This window comes from Zootoca vivipara, chromosome 6 (genome assembly GCF_963506605.1).
Source record: "Zootoca vivipara chromosome 6, rZooViv1.1, whole genome shotgun sequence".
Lineage (NCBI taxonomy): Eukaryota > Metazoa > Chordata > Lepidosauria > Squamata > Lacertidae > Zootoca > Zootoca vivipara.
Window position 1 is genome coordinate 30,128,246 of NC_083281.1, and position 23,589 is coordinate 30,151,834.

Genomic DNA, 23,589 nt, shown 5'->3' on the forward strand with positions numbered 1-23,589 from the left:
TAGCTTTCAACTTGCATGGAGGCTGGGTTTCTTTTCTTTCTCCCTGTTTTTTTTTTTAATATAGCAGGGGCTTTTAAAAATGGCTTCTCCAACTTGAAATCTGAAGTGATGCAATTTATTCATGACTCCACCACCACATTCCCATCCCACCTCATTCTGCTGTGAGTTCTAGCAGAATTTTATACTGGAAGTGCCCAAATGATGGTGAGTGTGATTCTAAGCTTTCCTCCCTATCTTTTAGCCTTCTCTATCTGTGAACCACTTCCCTACTGTTCATCCTAGTTCTAAAGTCCTGTAGTCCCCCCCCCCCATCTCTCTGCCCTTTCCTGGGCTGGCCCTACCATGAGGCAGAGTGAGGCAGCTGCCTTAGGCTGCAGATGCTGAGGACAGGGAGTAGGCAGAGCTGTGTGCTAACGTGGCCTGTTGTGCATTCCTTAACCCAGCCTGTGCCACCAAGGGCAGCAGAGGACTTTGTCCCACTGTCAAAGTAAGATTCAGAGACAAAATGGCCCACCTTCCCATTCCAGTCTGTTCGGCTTTTGCACGAGTGTCATTTTGTCTTTCCCCCCCCCAGACAGCAAAATATATTGGGCTGGCCCTGTCATTCATAGCCAAACATTCTGCATATTAAGTCTTGACAAGAATGTTTGCAAAGTGATAGGCATTATTAGAAGATTCCTTGTGTTTTCACAATTCTAGGAGGAGCATCCTTATGATTCATACCATAGGCTCCTGATAAGAAGCATTCTGGTAATTTTATCATTACCACAGTGTAAGACTTGGCCCTTTTTTTTTGGTTGTGGTACTGAGAATCCACTCACTACACAATTGCCTTATATTGAGTCAGGCTATTGTAGGGCCAGCTCTACCTTGAGGCAGGTGGATGCTTCAGGCGGCAAACGTTGAGGAGCAGAGAATGGGCAGTTTGCTGATCTCAGGTGCAATGGAGGGGGGCTGTCTTGTCACCAGTATCAAAATAAGATTCTGCTGCCAGCCTGGTTGGCTTCTGTGCATGGGATGGAGTAGGCACCATTTTGTACTTCACCACAGGCAGCAACATGTCCCGTGGCCTCATAAGAGGAGCCTGCTGGATCAGGCCCGTGGCCTATCCAGTCTAGCACCCTGTTTTTCAGTGACCAATGATAAACCCACAAGCAGGACCTGAGCACAAAAGCGCTCTCCCCTCCTGCCATTTCCAGCAACTGGTATTCAGAAGCATTACTGCCTTCAACTGTGGAGGCATCGGGGTTCGAAGCCACGCATAGCCTTACCCTCCATGAATTTGTCTAATCCTCTTTCACGTTAGTGACCATCACTTTTCCCTGTGGGGGTTCATTCCATAGTTTAACTGTGCACTGTGTGAAAGAGTATTGTCCTTTGTCCGTCTCAAATATCCCAACACTCAGCTTGGTTGGATTTCTCTTGAGTGCTAGTCTAACAAGAAGTGGCCTGTCCACGGGTCCCTTTGTTCTCCTTTCCACCTATTTCTTCAATCCCCAAGCACACTTTGGGCAGAGGCTCTCATGGATCCCTCTCCTCCACCCCAGATGCTTTATACTCTCCACTGCCCCACTGAAGAGCCGCCTTCAGAGGGCATGAGCTTGGGAGATGTCTCTTCAGGCTAGCAGGGAATGGGGGGGGGAGCCTCTCCCCGCTTTCTCCCCCTCTCTCTTGGAATGTACCAGGATATTTGCCAGGCTGTGGGCTGAGCCTGTGACTCAGAATATGCTGCCCTCCCTTGTTTGTGCCTCAATTTCCCAGGAAAGCCAGGATGGGTGTGCGTATGACAGAACAGATCTCACAGCCAAGGATGTGGCAGGCCTCCCTTGCTTAGCTCATGTGGCAGCTACTTGCACTAAGAGCACTTTGAGGGCACATACGTATAAATTACTGCCCCTCCCCGGCAAAGAAGGAAAGAAAGGAGGCGGGTGGGGAGGAGCAGTGGCATAACACTGATTGTGAGTGTATACCACTGTTCCTATTGATTTGCAAAAAGCAATGTCTGAGGGGCCCAGCTGCAGAGCCCATACTCTCAGGCCTGATGTTGGCGTTCAGCTTGTGGCATACTCTGGTAGATGGCAGGACCCAAGTGCCCTGGATACTGACTATGGGTGTCCTGCAGTTCTGGCTGAGCTGGGAGCTGCCACTGGGGAAAGGCTGCAACTTAAATGCAAACTGAACTGAGCTTCTCCTCCATCCCTGCATGTGTTTATAACTAAGGAGGGGGGAAGAGAGAGAGAGAGAGAGAGAGAGAGAGAGAGAGAGAGAGAGAGAGAGAGAGAGAGAGAGAGAGAGACTTTATGTGGATAAGTGCTAACAATGACATTGTGTGGCTCATGTGTCTTTGGCCTGTGGGGCTACATGCCGTCGGAATGCAGTGTTCTCAAGAGGGCACAATGCCACCACACGTCTGTGCTCATCACAGCTCCATGTTCGGCTCCTTCTTCCTTTGTCTTGGCAGCCTGGAGAAGAGCCTGTCAGTGGGTCAGCCCCGAACAGCCCAGGAAGTGATGACAAGGCAGCCTTAAAGGGACGGCAGCCTAAGTGCCAGACAGGGAGAGCAGTTACTATCAACCATGGTGACATGTCCCTGCACGAACACTCTCTCAACTGGGGATGGGCAGACTCAGCCATGGCTTCACTTGTCACAGGAACAAGGCTGTAACCACGGGGGATCTATGGCTTTTCAGGCTTTTTTATTTTTTAAAAAGTTATCATTCTACTTATAAGGGAAAATGCATAGAGTGTTCTGCTCAGCTGCTCACCAAGAAGATGTTCAGTTCATTTTGACTACCTGTATATGTATGCTTTGGCTACCACCTTCACCCCATCCCCACAACTTTCCTCGCTATGGGCTTCCCATAGTTTTGATGTTAACATAAAGGGCATGGTACCTATCTAAGACACAGCCTGGGATGTCTCAGATACCCACCGTGAGTTGCTTGCTGGACACTTTGAGGACAAAGTCATTTGTCTCAATAGTGAGGTAGATGCCACTGAAACAGTCCCAGGTGAGGTTTCCAATGCCCTATCAAGTCTTGTTTGGTGGGATCAGTTTCTGTTTTAACAGCCAGTTGACATTGACTAGAGTGCTTGTGAGCATGTCTTCAGCAACTTTCCCTCTGGATTCTTGCCCTTTGTGGCTGATTAAAGCTAGCTGGGGGTGGGTGGGTGTGACTGGGTGCATTCAGGGCATGGTCAATGCATCTTCGTGTGACGGGGTGGTGCTGGCCACCTTGAAGAAGAAGAAGAAGAATTTTTTGATATCCCACTTTACAACTACCCTAAGGAGTCTCAAAGCAGCTAACAATCTCCTTTACAACTACCACCCTGTTGGAAATGCCTTCTTTTTGGGCAACATACTTGCAGCTGTAGGCATTCTTGGAGCAAAGTGGTTTTCTAGATACATTCTAGTCTAGGTTCAGACCTGGGTTGGGGACTGAATCCACCTTGGTTGCCATGATGGATTACCTCTATCAGGAAAGCGACACGAGGAATGCAACCCTGTTGCTCTTACTAGATCTCTCATCAGCTTTTGTTACCATTGACCATGGTCTCCTTCTGGACTGGGAGGATGGGTATGGAGGGTACTGTTCTGTAGTGGTTCCAGTCCTATCTCCAAGGATAGTTCCAGGTAATAGCATTGAATAAGTGAGTGCTTCTGGCTTCCTGGAGCTTGAGCTTCAGGGTGCCGCAGGGCACTATACTGCCCCTGATGCTATTTAACATCCCCATGAAGTTCTTAGGAGCAGTCATTAAGAGTTCTGGAGCAAGCGTTGTCCACCCACTATTATGCAACTACAAATAGAAGTCCGTGAATGAGTGCTGTCACAGTGAAAGGGGGACTTGCAAGCATTCTCTCTCTCTCTCTCTCTCTCTCTCTCTCTCTCTCTCTCTCTCTGTGTGTGTGTGTGTGTGTGTGTGTGTGTGTGTTAGTTAAGGGAAAAAAAAGAAAAAATATGCCAGAGGGCAAAGTCTCTGATTGCAACAGCCCAGAGAAGATGGTATTTCTGGTTTCCCAGGGAAGCTCCAACTTGTGGCATCTCCTGCCATTCAGAAGTGTAGAAATGAAACAGGAAAATTGCGTAGCTGCTGCTTCCAGCCTTGTGTGCTGGATTCAGTAATGAGCCAAGATCCTTTTAAGTAACTGAATTGTTGTTGCTGGAAAAGTCATATCTATGGCACATTCTGTTGTAAGGTTTCCAAACACGTAATAGCACCACCTGTTGGTGCCTTTTCTGTGCTCTCTCGCTCTCTCTTTCCATAGCTGTGTGTGGAGGGCCAGATTTAAGAAGAGGTGTGACCCAGGCAACCATGTAGGCTGCCGGACTTTGTCGGGGGAGGAGGGACTCAACTGCCTAGTCAGATATTCATTCAGCAGTGGAAAGAAATAGCACAAATTGTTCACCTTCCCTTAAAAAGCTCACAATAGAAGCCTCTGTGACCAGATTTGCATAAAGGTTCAGAGAACAAGGTTCCTATTTTCATGTTTGATGGTCCACGCCTTTTGGGGGAAATTTTTTTAATCTGACCTCCGAAACAATCTATCCCTCCTAATTCGGCACGTGCCTTATTATCATTAGATTTGACTCCACCCTTAAATCTAAAGTATTAATTTCCTTCCTGTTCACAGTAGCTAGACTAGTTGTTGTCGAACGATGGAAGGAAATATCTAATATACCAATGGAGATTTGGCTTAACAAAATCTGGAGCATTGCTCTATCAGAACGCCTCACATACAATCGGTGTCTAATCAAAGGCATCCCCGAAAAAGATACCTTTGGCATGATATGGTTTCCCCTTTTCTCTATTATTGAAGAAGAACAGGATATTCTTGCCTCTGGCCACAACTGGCATGCTGCCCTTGGGCTGAAAAACCACCCTTCCCCAACCTGATGTGTTTACTTAATCAATTTTTTTAAAAAAATAAAAAGGACTGTCAAATATACCTTTGTACAGGGCTGGCTGGAACCCCAAGCTAGGGTTCTCATCCTTCTCAGGAGGTGTAGATACACACCACAACATTTCGTCGGAGCTACCTTTTTAAAAAAATGCATCACTTTCCCACTCTGTGCCGACCCAAAGGAACGCAATAGGGCAGACAAGATAGGTGGCCGGGTGCTTTGCTGCTCTGTGTGCTTGAGCTTCGCATGAAATCGTAGTATCGGAGGGCTTGGCGCACGTGCAGAGCGGAGGGCCCATGCCATGTGTGCCAGCAGCGGTATCCCCTCTGCAGGCCCCTCAGGAGACGTTCATGACCTTCTGTGTGGACTAGCGCCTAGTTTCCGGGGGGGGGGGGGGCTGGAAACGCTCCAGCTGCCCTGAAGATCATGGAATGGAAAATAAAAGCTGGCCCATCCTCAAAAGGATTTGGTCCGCGTTAGCGTCCAATGACTGGCTGCTCCCCAAAGTTCCTTTGGACCGGAATTCTGCTGGAACAGACTCCCGGGGGAATGGCTGTGAACCTTCTCTTTGTGAGCAAATAGCTTTCTCTGCAGGACTGTGGTATTTCTGTCTCTGCCTCCAGCACGCTTAGAGGAAGAAGGAGCGGAGAAGAGAATGTATTTAGAGATGCAAGGGTTTTTGTTTTTTTTTGTTTTTTTAAAAAAGCATTATTTTTTAAAGCCAACCCTTCAGATCTCTGTTTACCATTATGGAGGCCAATGTAACAGTACAAGTTGAGGCCGTTTGTTCCCAAGTGGGCAAACGGAGTCAGTTTGAACAGCTTCACAGGATGTCTAATGGTCTAAAGCTCCTAGAAAAATATACCTCCGTATCAAATATCTATTATCATGACTTAGCTAAGGGCAGGGTCCTCGCCTCCTTTCCTTTTTTATCCTTGTCCAATCTTCAAAGATTCTGGACTGCTGTTGTCTTAATGCAGTGTTCCCCAACTTGGCACACCATCCGGAAATTTTGGCCAGCAACTCCCATCACCCCCTGCCAGCCCAGCCATGCTGGCTTTAGATGTGGTTAAACTACAACTCCCATAATCCCTGGGCATTGGCCATGCTGCCTCAGGGATGATGGAAGTTGCAGTCCAAAACACCTGGAGGACACCAGATTGGGGAAAGCTGTCTTAATGGGCATTCTGATTTCGAGTCCTAGAAACCAGGGGACAGGAAACCTTTCGGAGTCTGATCTAACCCATCTGCGTAGTGCAAGACTTGTTCCCATTGAATATTTGTCCTGCAGGTTGATGCTTTCCAGAGCATTTTTTGGACCAGTTTCCTGCAACCCGCCATTATGTTAGATTTCACAGCTTTTAAGAAGCTGCTACGTACTCTAGGTTCTCAGCTGTTGTCCTCTGGTGGTCAAGCTACGGGGAGAGAAAAAGCAATGGTGGAAGACTGAACCCTCCTTTAATCCTGTGTTGCAAAGAACAACTCTTGCATTGGAGGGAGATGCCCACACATAATCTCTTTGAGCCCTGATTTGTACCATAATCTGAATTTCAAAAAGGGAGGGCTAAAGGGACTTTCCAAAATGTTACCCTACATTTCCATGCAAGTGAGTTGTTGTTTTTAAGCACAATGTATGGATTTTTTTTTTAAAAAAACCCAGTTCATTTTCCTGTACAGTTATTCTGCTTTTGCAAATTGAAATACTACCATTGAATATTATGCATGTTGTGTGTTCCTGTGTGTGTAATCATTCCTCTTTTTTTCTGAGAATGCTCCCTTCCCCTCAAATGTTTGGAGTTTCCGAAGGTGAAATTCCTCTAACATTTGGGAACTTTAAAATCTTGGAGATATTATACAGTGGAACTTATGCTCCGCATGGCCACATGTGGCTTGAGAAGAAATCTGTTAAAAACCAATTATCTCCACGAAATTGGAGGCCTGCACACTCTAAGTTTCTGGAACATTATAAATAATTCCATGGATCTGTTTGCCCTGCTCATCCTGGCATTTTGAATTTCACCGAATATTAACCGCAGAAGATCTGTTAAGTGTGCCGGATTTCGTCTTCCTGTATGATGATGAGATATAATGTGGCCTATATAGGGACAATGAACTGGCCGGCAAATTCTGTGGAGCAAGATTCTTGAACCAGAAAGTCAGGTGAGCAGGAGGGGGCCAATCAAGCTCCATTTCCTGCTAGATAACCACCAGATTGTGCTGCAGTTTCTTGCGTCAGGTGGAGTTATTAAGATTCCACACAAAGAAATATCCGACAGTCCATTTTTTAAAATTAATAATAAAACTCGATTTGATTAATTAATTGATTAAGCCTTTAAAATTAATTGATTAAGCCTTTCAGCCCTATTTAAAATGCCCCATCCTAGCCACCAAAGATCAATGTTTGAACACCACCACTTTACACACAGTTGAAGGCTCTCTTCTCTGTAGGTTTGCCAGACTTCCAGGTCTGACCTAAAGTTTCCAGGTTTGCCTCATTCCTCCAGCTGTCACATGGAGGGCTTGAATCTCCAGGGGGGCAAGAGTGCCAACGATGAGGATGATAGGTTGTTGCATATAGCTTGCAAGCTTCAGCCCAGCAGGAGCTGGCTGCAAATTATAAAACACAGACACTCAGGGGGCAGGAGTGTTGCCCACCTCCTCTCCCCTCTTCCAATTAACCTCCATCTCCAGGGCCTGCTCCCATGACATTACCCGGGGCCACCTCTAGGTGTCAGGTTTGAGCCCTGAAATATCAGTTTGGGGGGCTCCTGACATTGTAATGCTACTTCTCTGCTTCAGTTCTACTTTAAATGGATGCTTCCCAAAAGGGACTTAATCTGCAAATGGGTCATTCACAAATGTGTCGATGGCAACAGGTCCCCCCCCCTTCCCCACTTACTAAACCTCCCCTCGAAAGGGGAAATCCACATTACGTGGGGAAGAATTACAGACTGGTATTTTGATGCCAGGGACATTGTGTGGATGCTGCAAAAACAAAAACTAACTTGCATGCCTGAAGAGCACTGATCCCACAATAAACACTGGCCCAGAAGCGCTGCCTGTGGCAGACTGTCAGGCGCTAATTTATGAAGCAGGTTACAACTTCTTTTTATTTACTAGCAAATTTATACTCGGCTTCTTTCACATGTGATGCAATTCCTCTTTTTTTTGCAATCCTCAAGAAGCCACTTTAGACACAACAGTGACTGAGTGATTTGACAGGGATAGCTATTAATTTATTTATTCATTTGCTTATTATTTTCTTAACAATTATACATTACATTTCATCCAAGGAGTTCAAGGCGGCGTGCATAGTTCCTTCTGTCTATTTTATCCTCACAACAACCCTGTGAGTTTAGTTTAGACTGACAGATAGCGGCTGGCCCAAGGCCGCCCAGTGAGCTGAGTGGAGATTCGAACCCTGGTCTCCCAGGTTGTAGTGCAGCACTCTTATCATTGCACCACACAGTCCCTCTTCTCCACAACAGGAGCCCAAGGCTGCTTTAGACATTCAACATTTTGCGTGGAAGGCATTTGGTAGCTTACCTATTGTGCTGTTCACACCAGCCTCTCCTTAGCAAGAGAACTGCTTTCTACCCACTGTTTTGTGTCAAGGGACCTACAACTCCCCTTCCAGGCTGTGTGGCTTTGTAGCTCCTGCACCTCTATGTTCAACTTCCTAGCCACCAAGGATTGCGGGAAAGGGGGCGTGCCAGAGAGGGAGGGCCCTCATGGGAAAGGGTGCATGGCTGAGTTAATGAAGGGATGCTGTAAGGACTCTAGGTGGAGGAAATTGAGCCCTGGGGAGAGAATACTGTAATTTCATGCAAAAATTACACGTTAGCTCAGTGAGATGTTCTGCACCGCTTCTGGTGACCAGCACAGGGGGGTAATTAGAACTCTGCCTATTAGAGATCCGAGGGCTTCTCCGACTCCTCTGGGGGAAATTCAGCCCCCAAAGGAAACTGTTTCGGCTCAAGAGTGATCATGTGGCACTGGTGGTAATTGCTATTCTGGAATGAGGACTTCAACATGATCCAAAACAGGGCATCTCGCTGCAGGATCTTGTGGGCCTGCTTCAGGTGTGTTTCATTGCACTTATATTCCAATTCTTCCCTTTTGCTCCAGTAAGTTCCAGGAGGCAGCGTAGCATACATGGAGTTTTGAGGAGTTTCTCATCCAGGCTTCAGCTAGATCTAGAATGGCTTTGCTTCAGTAAGGTTGCTTTATCACTTGCCTTCAAAATGTAGCCTGAGCCCAACAAAAAGCAAAAAAAACCCCCAACATACTGCCAATGGGAGGCCTTCAGAACATATATACAACATGTAAAACACTTGAGGTCCATCCTATCACCTGCTACCCTTTCTTTTTTCAGTGGGAGATAGAAGCTGGGACCTTTTGCCTGCTCATCATGTACTCAGCCACTGAGCTAAGTACTCCTCGTGCTAACTCGTGAGTGTTGCTTATTTCGCCCTCTCTGCAAAAACATATTTAATTCCTATGCTCCTTCTGATTGTGGGACTCTTCTGTACACTTATTTTGCAGCCGTCTTTTTTTAACCATGCTAAATTTGTGCACAGCTAGACATCTGCCTTTCTCAGACACTACTAACTTTGCTGGGGTGTGCAAAATTGAAAAGAAGAAGAAGAGGGGGGTGGGCTTGAAAAGATAGCTCTGTGGGATCGCAAAATAGGCGGGTGCTAGCAGAACAGAAGATAACAAAGTCAAGAAGACTGGAGAGCGGGTGGGCGTACGCAAATCAGATTTAAACGATTAAAAAAGCACTTGCAAATGTGGGGGAGGAAGGGTGGGACAATGTCCAGAATGATGGGAGTTGTGAAATGTTTTGCAACAGCTAAGGGACTCTGCAGGAAAAAGAGAGAAAAGTAACTATATTAGGAGGCACTTGGTTTAGCTCTGAAAAAGCCCCCAAGAAAAGCAGAAAGAAACCAGGACAACAAGTTACAAATATCAGCAGGAGAGTCATACAAGTTACTAGAAATACTTAGAGCTGATTTATTCCTGAACAAAAATTGGGCAAAATGCTGTGCCGAGCTTTGCTAGATCCAGGAAAGCTTGAGCTGCCTTCCCCAAAATACAGTACATTCATGGAAACCACAATGAACTGCTATCTCACTTTCATAGAAAGCAGCCTTACCGTTGGCCTTTCTAGCTTAGTATTGCCCACATTGACTGGCAGTGGCTCTCCAGCGTCCCAGGTAGAGGTCTTTCCGAGCCCTAACTGGAAATGATGGGGATTTAACGCAGGAGATTCTGCATGTGGAGCATGTGCTCTGCCACTGAGCTATAGAACTTTTCTAACTGGCCATATATAAGAACCAAGCTTTTAGTGCTGCCTTGGAATGAGGCATCTCAGACTTAAATGTCTTCCTCAGGGACAGGCACAGTGTAGATTGGGCTCTACTGGCAGGTTGCCGGGTGATTTTTAAGTAGATCAGCAAAGGTTTCTAACTACCAACTGTTTACCTATACCAGTACCAGCAAAAGAGCTTCTCATTCACCCTAAATTGGGCTATTAGATTCCTTCATCTGTAGCAACTTGAATGTAGATGTGTGATATGTGTAGCTCATCTCTATACATGGCTCACAGGGCACAGTAGGACATTTGCTCCACCCCCCTAAACCACACTTTGCACTGTCTCCCCTTCCCATAAGAAACTATTTTGCACTTGGCTCTGGTCAGTAGACCTCATCCTGCTAGCGAAACAACAGCGGCAAAGTAAATCCTGCAAGACGGAAATCTGCCCACACTTGGTCAAAGCCATTGTTCTGAAACTGGTAACTCAAATATTGTGTCATGGGCCAATTCAAGGCAGGTTGCTCTGTGGACACAACCACCCTTTTCTTCTTAGAGTTTCCTTAGAAGAGAAAGGATTAGGACAGAGGTGGCATATCTCTGAATAGAAGTTGCTGGGAATCACAAGTGGGAGATCGCTGTGGCACTCAGGTCCTGCTTGCACTGTGAGAACCCAATGCTGGGCTGCATGGGCCTTTGTGCTGATGTAGCAGGGCTGTTGTGTTCTTAATGCAGGACATTGGGGAGTATGGAGAGAGGTGAGGTGAAAACAGGTCAGCAAAGAGAGGCAGAAGCAGCAAAGTGCCTATAGCAGAATGTGGGTCTCATGTAGCAGCTGGGGGAGAAGAGTGAGTCCTTGCCGGAAGGTTACTGCTTTGTGAAACTGAAAAAGCTGCTGGATTTTTTCTTAGTCCTCTCCCCACATAATGTAAGGTAAAGGTAAAGGGACCCCTGACCATTAGGTCCAGTCGTGGACAACTCTGGGGTTGCAGTGCTCATCACGCTTTACTGGCCGAGGGAGCCGGCGTACAGCTTCCAGGTCATGTGACCAGCATGACTAAACCGCTTCTGGCGAACCAGAGCAGTGCACAGAAATGCCATAACCTTCCTGCTGGAGTGGTACCTATTTATCTACTTGCACTTTGACGTGCTTTCGAACTGCTAGGTTGACCTTCTGATGTGCAAGCCCTAGGCTCTGTGGTTTAACTCACAGTGCCACCCACGTCTCCCTCCCCCCATAATGCATAGCTGCCAAGTTTTCCCTTTTCTCGCGAGGAAGCCTATTCAGCATAAGGGAAAAAAAAAGGGATAACTTGGCAGCTATGCCATAATGTAGGGTACCCTGAAAACTTTGGGCAGATCATGGGGCCTCCTTCCCCAGCTTTGGTTTTGCCGTCTGTTACATTACTGCCAACCATTCATCTGCTGGTGAGAGCTTGGAGCGCTGAGGTCCGTTGCCATGGTGCTAATGCACTGTCCACAGGGAAACACCTGGCCTTCCTCCCTGCCTGCCCCCCCCCCCATGGGTGTTGCTGTTAACTCCTTCGCCGCATCGCTCTGGGAGACTTCATCCTTGTCATGGTGACTGCCGGCAGGATTTCTCTGCCTCTCACTGCTCTGGTTGCCCAAAGAGCCCAGGGGGGGAAAGAGAGGCAGAGCACGTTTTCCAATTAAAATACGGTGCAGCCTAACAGAAGTCAGTCGCCGAGGCCCCCTGAACGTCGGAGCTCCTGTGAGATGAGAGAGGAAAGTGGAGCACTTTAGTCCAGAGGAGTAGAGGAAGCCATCGGTTCTGATGCTTTCCAGCAACTCGAGGGAGGCAGGCCAGCACACTCTGTTGCTGTGTCCTGGACCTCAACACCTCCAGGGATATAAGATGAGTCTGCGGGATCAGGCCAGTGCCCCATCTAGCCCAGCATCCTGCTCTCGCAGTGGCCAACCAGATGCCTTTGGGAAACCTGCAAGCAGGACCTGAGCACAAGAGCCCCCTCTCCTCCTGTGGCTTCCAGCAACTGGTATTCAGAAGTATCACTGCCTTGGAGTCATCATGGCTAGTAGCCATTGGTAGGCTTATCCTGCATGAATTTCTGCAATCCTCTTTGAGACCATCTAAGCTTCTGGCTCTTGTGAGAGCAGGTTCCATCGTTTAACTAGGTCTTGCATGAAGTACTTCCTTTCTTCTGGCCTGAGTCTCCCAACATTCAGCTTCATAGGACATCTATGAATTCTAGCGTTCCGAGAGACAGAGAAAAGCTTTTCTCTAGCCGCTTCCTTCACGCGGTGCATAATTGTGCATACACTTCTGTAGTGTCACCTCTTTACCTTTTCTCTCGGCTATCAAGTTCCAAATATGACAGCCTTTCCTCACAGCACTTACTTGCTGCTGTGCAGTGAAAACCTGGACGCAGATGTGACTATAAGGAGGATGGGTAATCATAATGGGCTCTACGGAAAGACAGCCTTCAACCAAAGGGACCCTCTTGGCTTGTGGGCGCCATTAACATGGGATATTCAGCTGGGTTGTGCATTATACTCTGTGTCAAACTGAATAATAATAATAATAATAATAATAATAATAATAATAATAATAATGACATATACTGTGCAATTAAAAAAACAGCAATCCAGATAAACTAAGCAGGTTGATGCCTTTTGCACACAGTATTTATTTTTTCCCATTTCCCCCTTTAGTCATTGCAGTTGGGGCAAAGAATGAGGCAGAATTTAGAACTTCCATCCAAGGCTGTTGTGAGCACTGGGTATGCTTGGGCCATTGCCAGCACCCCAAAGGGATGCACCGCAACTGCTGAGTGTGGGTTGTGTGGGTTGCACACACATGACTCCACAATGAGCCGCCCCAATGGCCCTTGAAGTCTGAGGAGCTCAGGCTGAGCTGAAACCTCTCGAGCTATTCCCCCCCCCACTGCCATGACTGAAAATGCTCGCTTCTTCTCTGTTATGCAGCATGACCCGCAAACATTTATGCTGCTTTTCGCCCATGCTGTGTAGGTCCCTGCACTGGGAAGCCCCTGCTTTCTTCTGGGGCACATTAACTACTGACGCTGTTGGGGCAATTTGTATTTCACTTGGTCTGCAGCCAAACGAATTGGCTGTTCATTTCAGATCCGTATGGCTCACTGGTTCCTGGACCTCATTGGCCCCTTGGAAATTGCCAAGTCGCCATTCTGTGGTGACAGCAGCAGCCGTGGGTGGCAAAACTCTCTTGTCGGGTTGAAGCCTAGGGGTGGAGAACCTTTACCAGCTCTGTAGTCCTTATATCCATCTGGATTTTCTGATGGAAGGGACCTTTGTAGGGAGAAGGTCTCAGGTTCGAAACCTGACATCTCCAGGTAAAAGGATCAGGTAAGATGGTGATGGTTTAGACTCTTACCCACCTAAGACCCTGGTGAACCACTTGCCAGGCAGAGCAGACCAAGGATCCTGAACCGTTTTGGAGAGGTGTGGGGGGCATTTGAAGTCCATGAAACAGCAGACTATGGCATCTTCCTAAATTCCTAAAATACACAAAATGTTTTATTTGAAAGAACAACAGACCACCTGTGAGATTAATCAGCCTCGGGCAACCAGGCAGCCTCCAGATGTTCTGGACTGGATAATTCCCATCAGCCTCAGCCAGTATATTCCAAAACATCTGGAGGGTGCCAGGTTGCCGAAGGCTGAGATGAATATCCTTAGAAAGCCAGCTCTGCTCTCTTCTAGTGGCTCCACCCGTAAAGTCGCAGCATCAGTGGGACCACCGGAGCCTCTTATTGGGGCGGGATTCCCCCCTGCTTTGCCCACCGCCCACCCCCTCTGCCCCACCTTCCCACCGGGGCTTTCAAGCCCTCACGCCCTGGAAGCCCCCCTTTCCAGAGTTGCATTCTGCATCTCGGCTGGGAGAGCCCTGCCGGCAGCCAAGTTAAAAATAGCTACAAGGAGGCTGCACTCAAGCATCTAATCAGCCGCCAGTCAATTGCCTGCCCGTCTGAAGAGCAGCTCATCAGAGGCAGCACTGGCGGCAGCGGCAGCAGCAGTTGCTAATCAACAGTTAACCCAGGGTTGCTCAGAAGATCCCAGCACTACTGGAAGGCCAGGGGGGCCCTGGCTGGGAGGATCAAGCTGCAAGGCACACCCAAGGAGATGGGACCAGGCCTGATTCAATCTATGTCCAGCTAGGGTGGGGGTAGGGGTGCGACTTCGGCTTTTGGTTTGCATTGCAATGAGAAGCCACCTAGTTTGCACTCTTCGAACTGGTATGCAAACCGAAGCACACCTTCAAAATTCACCTTTCTCCGGATTTTCCGATGCAGTTCTCCAACCAACGAATGTGCAAAAGAAAAGAAAAAAGCATATGTTCATGTGGATAAAAATGGATGTGTTAGTGAAAAGAACACCCCAAAACACTTTCTTCTGCTTCCATAAAGGTGTGTGAGAATCAACACTGCATACAGGTTATTAGGAGAAAATTGCACTAAAATGCTGGCGAATGTTCACCAGGATTATTATTATTATTATTTAATTGCAAATTGCTCATGAAATGTGGAGAGCTGAATTTAACATTGGATAAAAAAAGATGTGAAATTGAGAGAAACTGAAATTGACAGATTTGTCCATCCCTGGCGTAGGAGGAATCCAGTTTGGCCTGTGGGAATAGACTGTAGTTTAGTGGGAACACATCTACCATACAGGAACAAGGTCTTAAATTTGAACTCAACCCACTCACCAAGGAAAGGGACTACTGTTAACAGCAACATAAGCTCAAGCCCCGAGCAAGAGCGAGAGGTTTCTGTGCCAAGGGAGCCTGCTGGTGGCATTACTCTGAATTGGCACTTCCTCATCACAGGGACTTGGGCCAAGCCAGCTTTCCCCAGGCTCAGTCGCTGGTAGAATGCAACAAATCCTTGCCCACATGCTCCCCTCCCCACCAGAGGCATCATCCTTGTAACACATACATATTGTCACAGAGCCAACCTTTCTCTCTTTCCCTATTGCATTCATGCACACATATGCACACACATAATGCTCAAAACGGCCCTTTCTGGCAATCCTCTTTGCTTGCAGTGCTGTAGTTCAAAGCTGTTGTCATCCTATAAGTACCCCCATGTTCCACACCCACCCATCCACCTTCCCTGCATGTTGTCTTCTCTTAGGGTGGCTGTATTTGGGTTCTCATATGAATATCAGTCAATCCAACAAACAAATGCTTGCTGCCTTATTTGGTAAGGGTTAATGCTCATGTTGCTGTTTTCCCCTTCACTTATGTTGGAAGCAGCAATCAGGAACCAAGCAGGCCTTGCTTCTGTGCATCTAAAAAGAAGGGGGGATACAAGCAATGGATGTACAGGCATATTGCATAATTGACACACAGTGTGTGTGTGTGTGTTCCTTCCACTCAGGTGTCGTAGTTGGTACGGGGGAGATGGGAAAGCTGTGCCCCTGCAGACACTGTCAAACTACAACTCCCATCATCACTGATCATTGGGCCATGCTAACTGGGATTGGTGGAAGTTGGAATCCAGCAGCTTTCCGACACCCAGATTGAAGCATCATGCTGCAACCGTGGTTCTCTAGTGAACCATGAAGCTCACTGGGTGACCATACTGTCTGGGGCCGAACTGAGTTTTCCAAAACATCTAGAGGGGACCACGTTGCCAAAGGCTGATTTAACACATTTATGTCTCTTTAACAAAAACAAACAGATTTTAATGGAGCATTTTAGGAACATAGGAAGCTACCATAGACATGACTAAATTAAGTTCCAATGATTTCAGTCGGTCTGCTCTAGGAATGGCTCACTCGGGATCCAGCCTGTTGTTTTGATTTGGTCTAATGTGACTCAGTCTCTGGAGTTAAGTGAAAGTAAGGGGAAAAATATATGCGATAACATTCCTGTGTCTGAGTGGCTTTTTAAAAGTAAGTACTGTAGCAGGCATAGGGGGCCATGAATATTAAGACCCTGGTGCATATATATGTGTGTGCAAGGTAGGGACCTCAACTCTTTGCCACTTTCCCTCAGCTGAAACTACCTCACAGGGTTCTCATGAAAGGGAGAAAAAAAGAGGAACTGTGTATGCTCCTTAGAGGAGGGGTTGGATACAAATGTAATCTATATATATATATATATAAGTGTAAACTGGCCATGTCCATTAGTATCCACTTTTCACCAAAACCGCTTGACCGATTGCGTTCACATTTTGACACAATGCCACATGCGAATATGAGAGTGACCCTGTACCATTTTCAAAGACGATGCCACACCTGTGGCAGGTAAAAAACCCCAAACCCCATGTTTCAAAACACACCACTCAGACAAAAATGCATGCTGGGAACAGAACCAGGTTGCAAACCAGCGCTCTCTAGCGGCGGCTACACTGGTACTGCACCGATAAAACCTTCCCTCTCAACAGCACTTTGGCTCCTGTTTACATAGTAGGCCAAAGCATTTACAGACTAGGCTGAATGGAGGTACTGACTTGCCTGGGTGGGGGTGGGGGGGAGGGGACGGAATAGGTCAGGACACGGTGGGACCAGTCACAGGGATGATCCTGGGGGTGGGGGGAAGAGGGGGCCATGTGGGGGAAGAGTGATACGCCATGGGTCGGGACAGGGTGGGGGGAAATCACATGGACAAGCCACAGCTATGCGTGGCTGGGCCAGCTAGTAAGTAATAAAATAAATGCAGCTCGAGATGTTTGAAGGATTGCAAGGGGAAAGCCTCCCCAAGCAAAGCCTCTTCTGGGGTTCAAGTTTAATTTTATGATACTACAAATACATGTGTGTATTTTTATGGCAGGCTCTGATGACCTCAGGGGAAAGAGTTTGGCCTCTTCTGAAAATCCCCAAAGAGGAATACTGCCAATTCCACACACACACACACACACACACCTGTCAAGGTGCTGGCAAGGTGAGGCAATGGGAGCTGGCAAGGTGAGGCAATGGGGGCTGAAACAACAGAGAAATCATCAGATCATATCAGGAAATCTCCCAGAGCAGGATTGGGCCTGCTGTGATCAAAGGAATGTGGGTTCCTGATTGAATAGCAATATTCTGGATGCTTCATTCAGGCCTTTGGCAATCAGGTTCACACATACCCCCTTCCCCTAGCAATGTGTATTTCAGTTGCTACGATGGTAGCCCAGATTTGTCAAGCAGCTGGCTTCTGTTAAGAACCCCTGAAAGGGGAGTACCGCTTCTCTTCCATCTTGGCTGCAAGATTTGTTTTAGCCAACCAGCAATTCACTTGGCATCACGTGGCAGTTGACCAAATCCAGGCCCCTGAATATGCAGAGGCTGCTAGGATAAGGTGGCAAATTCACACCCATATTGCTTGTCATAAGAAGAGTCCTGCCAAATCAGACCAATGCACCATGTAGTCCTGCCTCCCATAGAATCATCAGATGGTTGGAAGGGATCCCAAGGGTCATCTAGTCAAACCCCTGCAAGGCAGGAATCTCAGCTAAACATCCATGACAGATGGCCATCCAACCTCTGCTTAAAAACCTCAGAGAAAGGAGATGTCTCCGAGAAGCCTACCAGCAGGGCATAAAGAAAACAGCCTCTCCATTCACCGGTACTGGAATCCAGCGGCATGTTCTTTCTAAATATCAAGGTTCTAATCAAACATCATGGCTTATAGCCACTGAAATACCCACCATCCATGGGCTTGCCATTCCGCATTTAAACCTGTGTCTGCTGGCACATCTTGTGGCAGTGAGTTCCATAGATGTGTTTTTGTTCTTGCCCTGGAACTACTGCCAATAAGTTCCACTGGGCCGACCACAAGTCCCTACGCTATGGGAAAGCGAAGAGAGTTTCATAATAGCGTCACCACATTTTCTCGAGGTAGTGGTATAACAATCAGAAGGCTTTTTAAAGGGGACTTTGTTGACTTCAAGAACTTGAGAGCTCTCCCCCCCTTCCCTCCTGCCCTATTCTTTCATCAGGATGCATTGCCTACCCAAAGTGATTTGCCACTCAAGTTGTTTTAAATTACCACCCCCTTGTTGCATGCTGGATTTCCAAGCTGTGTCTTGACAGTGGGGAAGGGAATGTGCTGGACAGGGGTAGGCGGCTTGTGCGGTCAACTTTGCGTCAGCTGCTTATCCCGTCAGTTTGAAAATAGCTTTCATGGCTTGTGGTCAGGAGGAGGAGGAAGAAGAAGAAGCAGGTTTGGATGGGAAACAACCCACTACAGTGCTAAGTCTGAAGGAGAGGGAGCAGATAAATGTCTCAAGCTTACCCCAAAGACTAGAATCGGGTTCGGCTGATACAGGCCACCAAAGCATGCAGTCATGTGGAGGGGACAGAAAATGGCCTGGTAGGAAGCAGGAGGAGCTTGGCTGTATTTGTTTATTAAAAGTATGCATGTTCCACTTTTCTGCCTCAATAAGAGGTAGCTCGCAACACAAAAACAGCCAGATATATATTCACAAACAAAAAAGGCTCAGTGAAAGCAAAAGGCTGTGTAGATAATAGAAGCGCAACAATACCAAGGGTGTAAATAATAATGAGTGTGCAGGCAGCAAACAAAACAAAAATTTAAAATAGAACTCAAACATCTGATGGGCCGAAGGACCGTTGGAACAAAAAGAAAAGGGGGGGGGAGTATTCAGCCTAGATCAAAATGTTGCCAGGGAGCCTGCCAGACAGATTGTCCATGGCAGCATGTTTCATTGCTTGGGCATGGCATCCCTACCAAACACGTATAGAATCACAGAATTGTAGAGCTGGAAGGTCCCCACCAAGGGCCATCTAGTCCAACACCATGCAGTGCAGGAATCCTGCCCACAGCTGTCCCTGGGTGGGCTTGAGCCACCAACCTTCTAGCTAACAGCCAGATGCACTGACCCATCGTGCCACAGGAGTTTCAGATAGAGGATTTGTGAAGTAGGACACATGGCCCTCCTAAATTGAGCTAGATAAATGGCAACTCTGTAGGAAGAGCTGTGGCTCAAGGGTATATCTTGCATGCTAGGTTCAAATCCCCGGCATTTCCCGGTAAGGCTAGGGATGTCTCCTGCCTGAAATCTTGGAGAGCTGCTGCCAGTCAGTGTAGACAATCCTGAGCTAGATGGACCCAATGGTTTGACTCCATATAAGGCAGGTTCCCAAACGACAATCTGAATTTGATATAGGGTGGCTTCTTATGTTCCTATAAGTCGGGTGATCCATCTTCCCTGCAAGCAGCATCCTGGGCTGGCGAGAAGGTGTGTGTGTGTGTGTGTGTGTGTGTGTGTGTGTGTGAGAGAGAGAGAGAGAGAGAGAGAGAGAGAGAGAGAGAGAGAGAGAGAGAAGCAAATTGGTGGCATCCGTGATCCACCCTCTCCTACCTTCATCCAAGCTGGATGCTTTTTAGCCTCTTCTAGGCAAAGGTTGCCTGTCATGCGCTGGCAGTCTCCTGCTCATTAAGCGCGCTAATGAGATGCGAGCCAAGTTCCCGACTGGCAGGGGCTTTGGGGGGGAGGGATTGAAGCACACAGAAATGCATGACAAGCTGAAAGGAGCTCTGGCCAAGCTGCCACTGACACACACTGGACTGCTTGCAGGGGCGACGCCAGACTGTGTGCATGTCAGCCACCTGCAATAGAGAACTCAGTGACTGATGCGCTCTGTCATGTCCCTAATGGGCATTTGGTTCAATTATCAACCCGTCAGGTCGCTTCTGAATCAGGCGAGGCGCTGACCTGGATGCGCTAGCTTCCACCAAACCGCTACAAAGAGAGAAGGAGAAGGGCGGCCGGGGGTGGGATCCTTCTGGAGTGCAGGGGCTAATGCATGACTTGGGGTGTGTGTGTTTAAAGTATTAGAGCGTCCGGTGACGGAGCGCTGCTTCAGAAAATGGCTGGGTCAGCACCGCTTGGGACTGTCTAGCACAAGACGTGCTCCATTATGTGTTTCCTCTTAGGCACCGAGTTGAAACACGAATGTGTGAAACGTCTGTTCAAAATATTTGCCAAGTAATGGAACATGGGCTCCTAGTTTCAGCAAAAACATGTGGAGTCAATGGTGTGAAAATGTACGCCCGTTCAGAGTGAAGGCCAGAAACGTTGGCTCTGATTTGGCTTTGGGATGTGTAGGGCTGAGATCAAACAGAGAGTGCGTTTTGTGAAAATATCCACATACTGCCACAGCTGTATTTTGGGGGCTGCTGCTGCTATGGAATAGAATAAAGCTGTTCTCCCATTCATTGAAGGGAAGAAGCATTCCCTCGCTCTCAGCTGGCTTTGTGATGCTACCATGCAGCCAAATCGAACTGGCTACGTGGGGTGTTGTGATATCACCGTGCTGGCTGCGGGAACGATCATGTTGCAAACAGAAAGAGCCTGGAAGTATCTGTATTTCCCACCCTGTGCCAAAACAGCTGCCAAGTCAGGCAGTGAAGAGGAGTAAAACACTACAAAAGGGGGGGGGAGGATAAGGGTGAAATGGCTGCATTACTATTTTAAAGAAGATTTTGGGGACTACTGAGTCACCCTTGACTTTCTTCTCTTTTGCATGGAAAATGCTTGCTCTCTCTCCCCCTCCCCCCCCCCCCCGAGCAAAATCAGTTTAGCCCTCCTTGCTGTCAGAGTCAGCAGGAGGTGCAGGGAAAGCAGCAATGGAACAGCAGGTGTGCAATGGGCAGGAGGTGCAGCGCATGGGTATGGAAAGGAGGCCTCCACATCTCTGGCCCCTTCTCCCTCCCTGATGCTTCTGCTGTAATGGATTACGCAGGAACACTTGGCCCAGGCTGTGCCGCTGTGAGCAAAGATTATCACAGCAAGAGCAGCATTTCTGGGGAGTTAGAGAATTAATTAAGGATGAAAGGACAGATTTATCAGCCCAGGACTGAATAGCTTAAATGCTGCAGCTCTCCTCTGGCACCACTCTGCCTCCCCCCCCCCCAAACGGCTGCTCTTTGGCACAGAGATAGATATATACCTTTGGGGCAGTGCAAGGATGCAGGCCTTAAGCTAACAGTTAAGATCCCCACTTTTCCCAGGGCAGCAGTTAAGGTGGCCTCTTATGCATTGCTGCCCCACAAAAGAGAATGCAAACCCCCCCCCGGGGGGGGGGGAAGGAAGATGTCGATTTGCATTGAATTTGCATATGTTAATGTATACGTATATATGCAAATTCATAAATAATTACTATAATTTGAATAGAAATGCAATGCATCTCGTCATAGGGAGGAAGTCTGTCACTGTGGAATTGATTGGCAGTCTAGCCAGCACAGATAAAAGGGAATAATTCCGCTCAGCACACCATGAATGTGTAGAATTTCCCTCCTTAAAAAGGCAGCGGTGGTGACTGGTTTCAAGAGATGATTGTCACGGAAGAAAGGTTTATCAGTGGCTATTAGACATGATAGCTAAACAGAACCTTCGTGTTCAGAAAATCCCAATAGCTCAGTTGGTAGAGCATGAGACTCTTAATCTCAGGGACGTGGGTTCAAGCCCCACGTTGGGTGAAAGATTCCTGCATTGGTGGGGGTTGGACTAGATGACCCTCATGGTCCCTTCCAGCTCTACAGTTCTATGATTCTATATGAGAGACAGCATACTTCTAGCTGCATGATCCTGAGGACAGTGTACAGAGGAAATCGGTCGCTTTCATCCTGCCCTGTTTTGAGTGTCTAATCAGTGTAAAATTTCCATTGATACAACTGGATGGACTGCAGATGTATGTTCATTTGATTTGCCTTAAAGGATTTTTGTGTCTAGCGGCATGTAGCTATGGACTGAATTGGGATTGGCTGCATTTGGAAGTCACAGTAAACTGTGGTTTATCATGATGTAATGAGTCTTGGCAAGCCTTGGGCTCACATGCTTCTTCCCACTTCTGACCTTCTCAGGCTCTTCCACCAGGATTCCAAAAGCTTCTGCTTCTGATTTCAGTTAACCACAGTTTAGTGTAATGTCCAGACCTTATACTGTGGCTAATCTGAACTATGGTTGCTGGAACAAGCCAGCTTCATAATCTATGTTTTGAAGCCAACTTGTTTCAAGCAAGCCATTGTTAAGGTTGGTCACAGTTTGTCAGGCTGTGATTAATCAAAAATGAAACCAGAAGCGTTGAAGTTGATTTGAAGCAGTTTTGCCAGACAAGAGGGAAGGAGGGACATTGGAATATTTGCACAAGCAGGAAGATTGCACAAGCCGTATGCAGTTTTGCTGACATAACTTTTAAAAAAGAGAAAGGTAATGCAACTTCACTTTTGATTTGCGTGGGTTAAGATTCCGAGGGAAGTTCTAAGTTAATGTAAAATTCATGCTCATCTTCACTATCTAATACGTACTTAACTCTTAGCAATAGCTAGCTGAGTCGTTGGAAGCTCCGAATTAACTGATTTGTGCATTCAAGTCAATGAAGTGTTTGCACCGACTTTCAAAATTGGCAAGTCACAAGACGCTAATTGCAAAGTCATGAATTGCAAATTATGACATCACTTATTCACAGGTTCATACATTATTCCTGAAGATTGCAAAATAAATATAAAACAAACACCAAATTTGAAATTGGTCGAAGAGTTCTCAAAGGGCGCCAATAGAAATCTGCCGGTCAGGGAGTAGGAGAAGTGTGGCAGGGGCTGATCCTTGGGGCTAAGTCCAGCCCCACCCCCGGAAACTGTAATTGGGGCAATGGCAAACAGGCCCCAAATCAGCATTTCAGCCAGAACAAGGCTCACTGCACCACCTTGGTTGGGAAGAAGGTTGTCCAGGCATATACATGGTTAGAGATGCACATTTTGTTGTCTTGACTCTGTTATCTATCTCTCTATCTATCCCCCCCCCCCACAAAACGGTGCTTATTCTCAAGTAAATATGTTTAGCATAAAGGCAACAGAGTGAAACCCCATTTAATTCCTGTGGACAGGATGGTGCTGTATCATTTAAGGGAGTTAATGCAGAAGTGCACATGTACAGTGTGTGTGTAAATGTGTGTGCATACAGTCAGTGTACATGAACCAGGGTGGCCGTGTGGCCAACTTCTCAGAGGATGCAGTTCTCTATTTGAAGGAACCCTTGGTCTGATCCAAGTCCCGGTTGTTACACATCTATAAGAAGGGCCCTCTGTTGCCATCCAACAGTTCCTGGACAGCAGACTGAGTAGGCACCCAGGCCATAGCTGTCAAGTTCTCCCTTTTTAAAAGGGAAATTCCCTTATGCTGAATAGGCTTCCTTGGGAGAAAAGGGAAAACTTGACAGCTATGACCCAGACAACCTGTTCATAATCTGTTTCCTCCACTATTGTGAGATGTGTTGCATGTCTGTTGAAATCACAGTAATTATTTCTGAATTTGCATCGATGCAGGCAAATCAACACATTTCACGCAGATCTGTGCCCCAGTTTGTCCTCTTTCGTGCAAATCATTTCCTTTTGCTGTTG

At 47.2% G+C, this 23,589-nt stretch overlaps 1 protein-coding gene and 1 non-coding gene across 2 annotated transcripts in view; both read left to right on the forward strand.

Moving 5' to 3' along the window:
- FOXO6 (forkhead box O6) overlaps positions 1-23,589 on the forward strand; it is a 119,433-nt gene that overhangs the window by 60,993 nt on the left and 34,851 nt on the right. The gene's annotated exons all lie outside the window — the stretch shown is intronic.
- Positions 21,599-21,672, forward strand: TRNAK-CUU (transfer RNA lysine (anticodon CUU)). Its single transcript has one exon. It is a non-coding gene; the product is annotated as a tRNA-Lys (tRNA).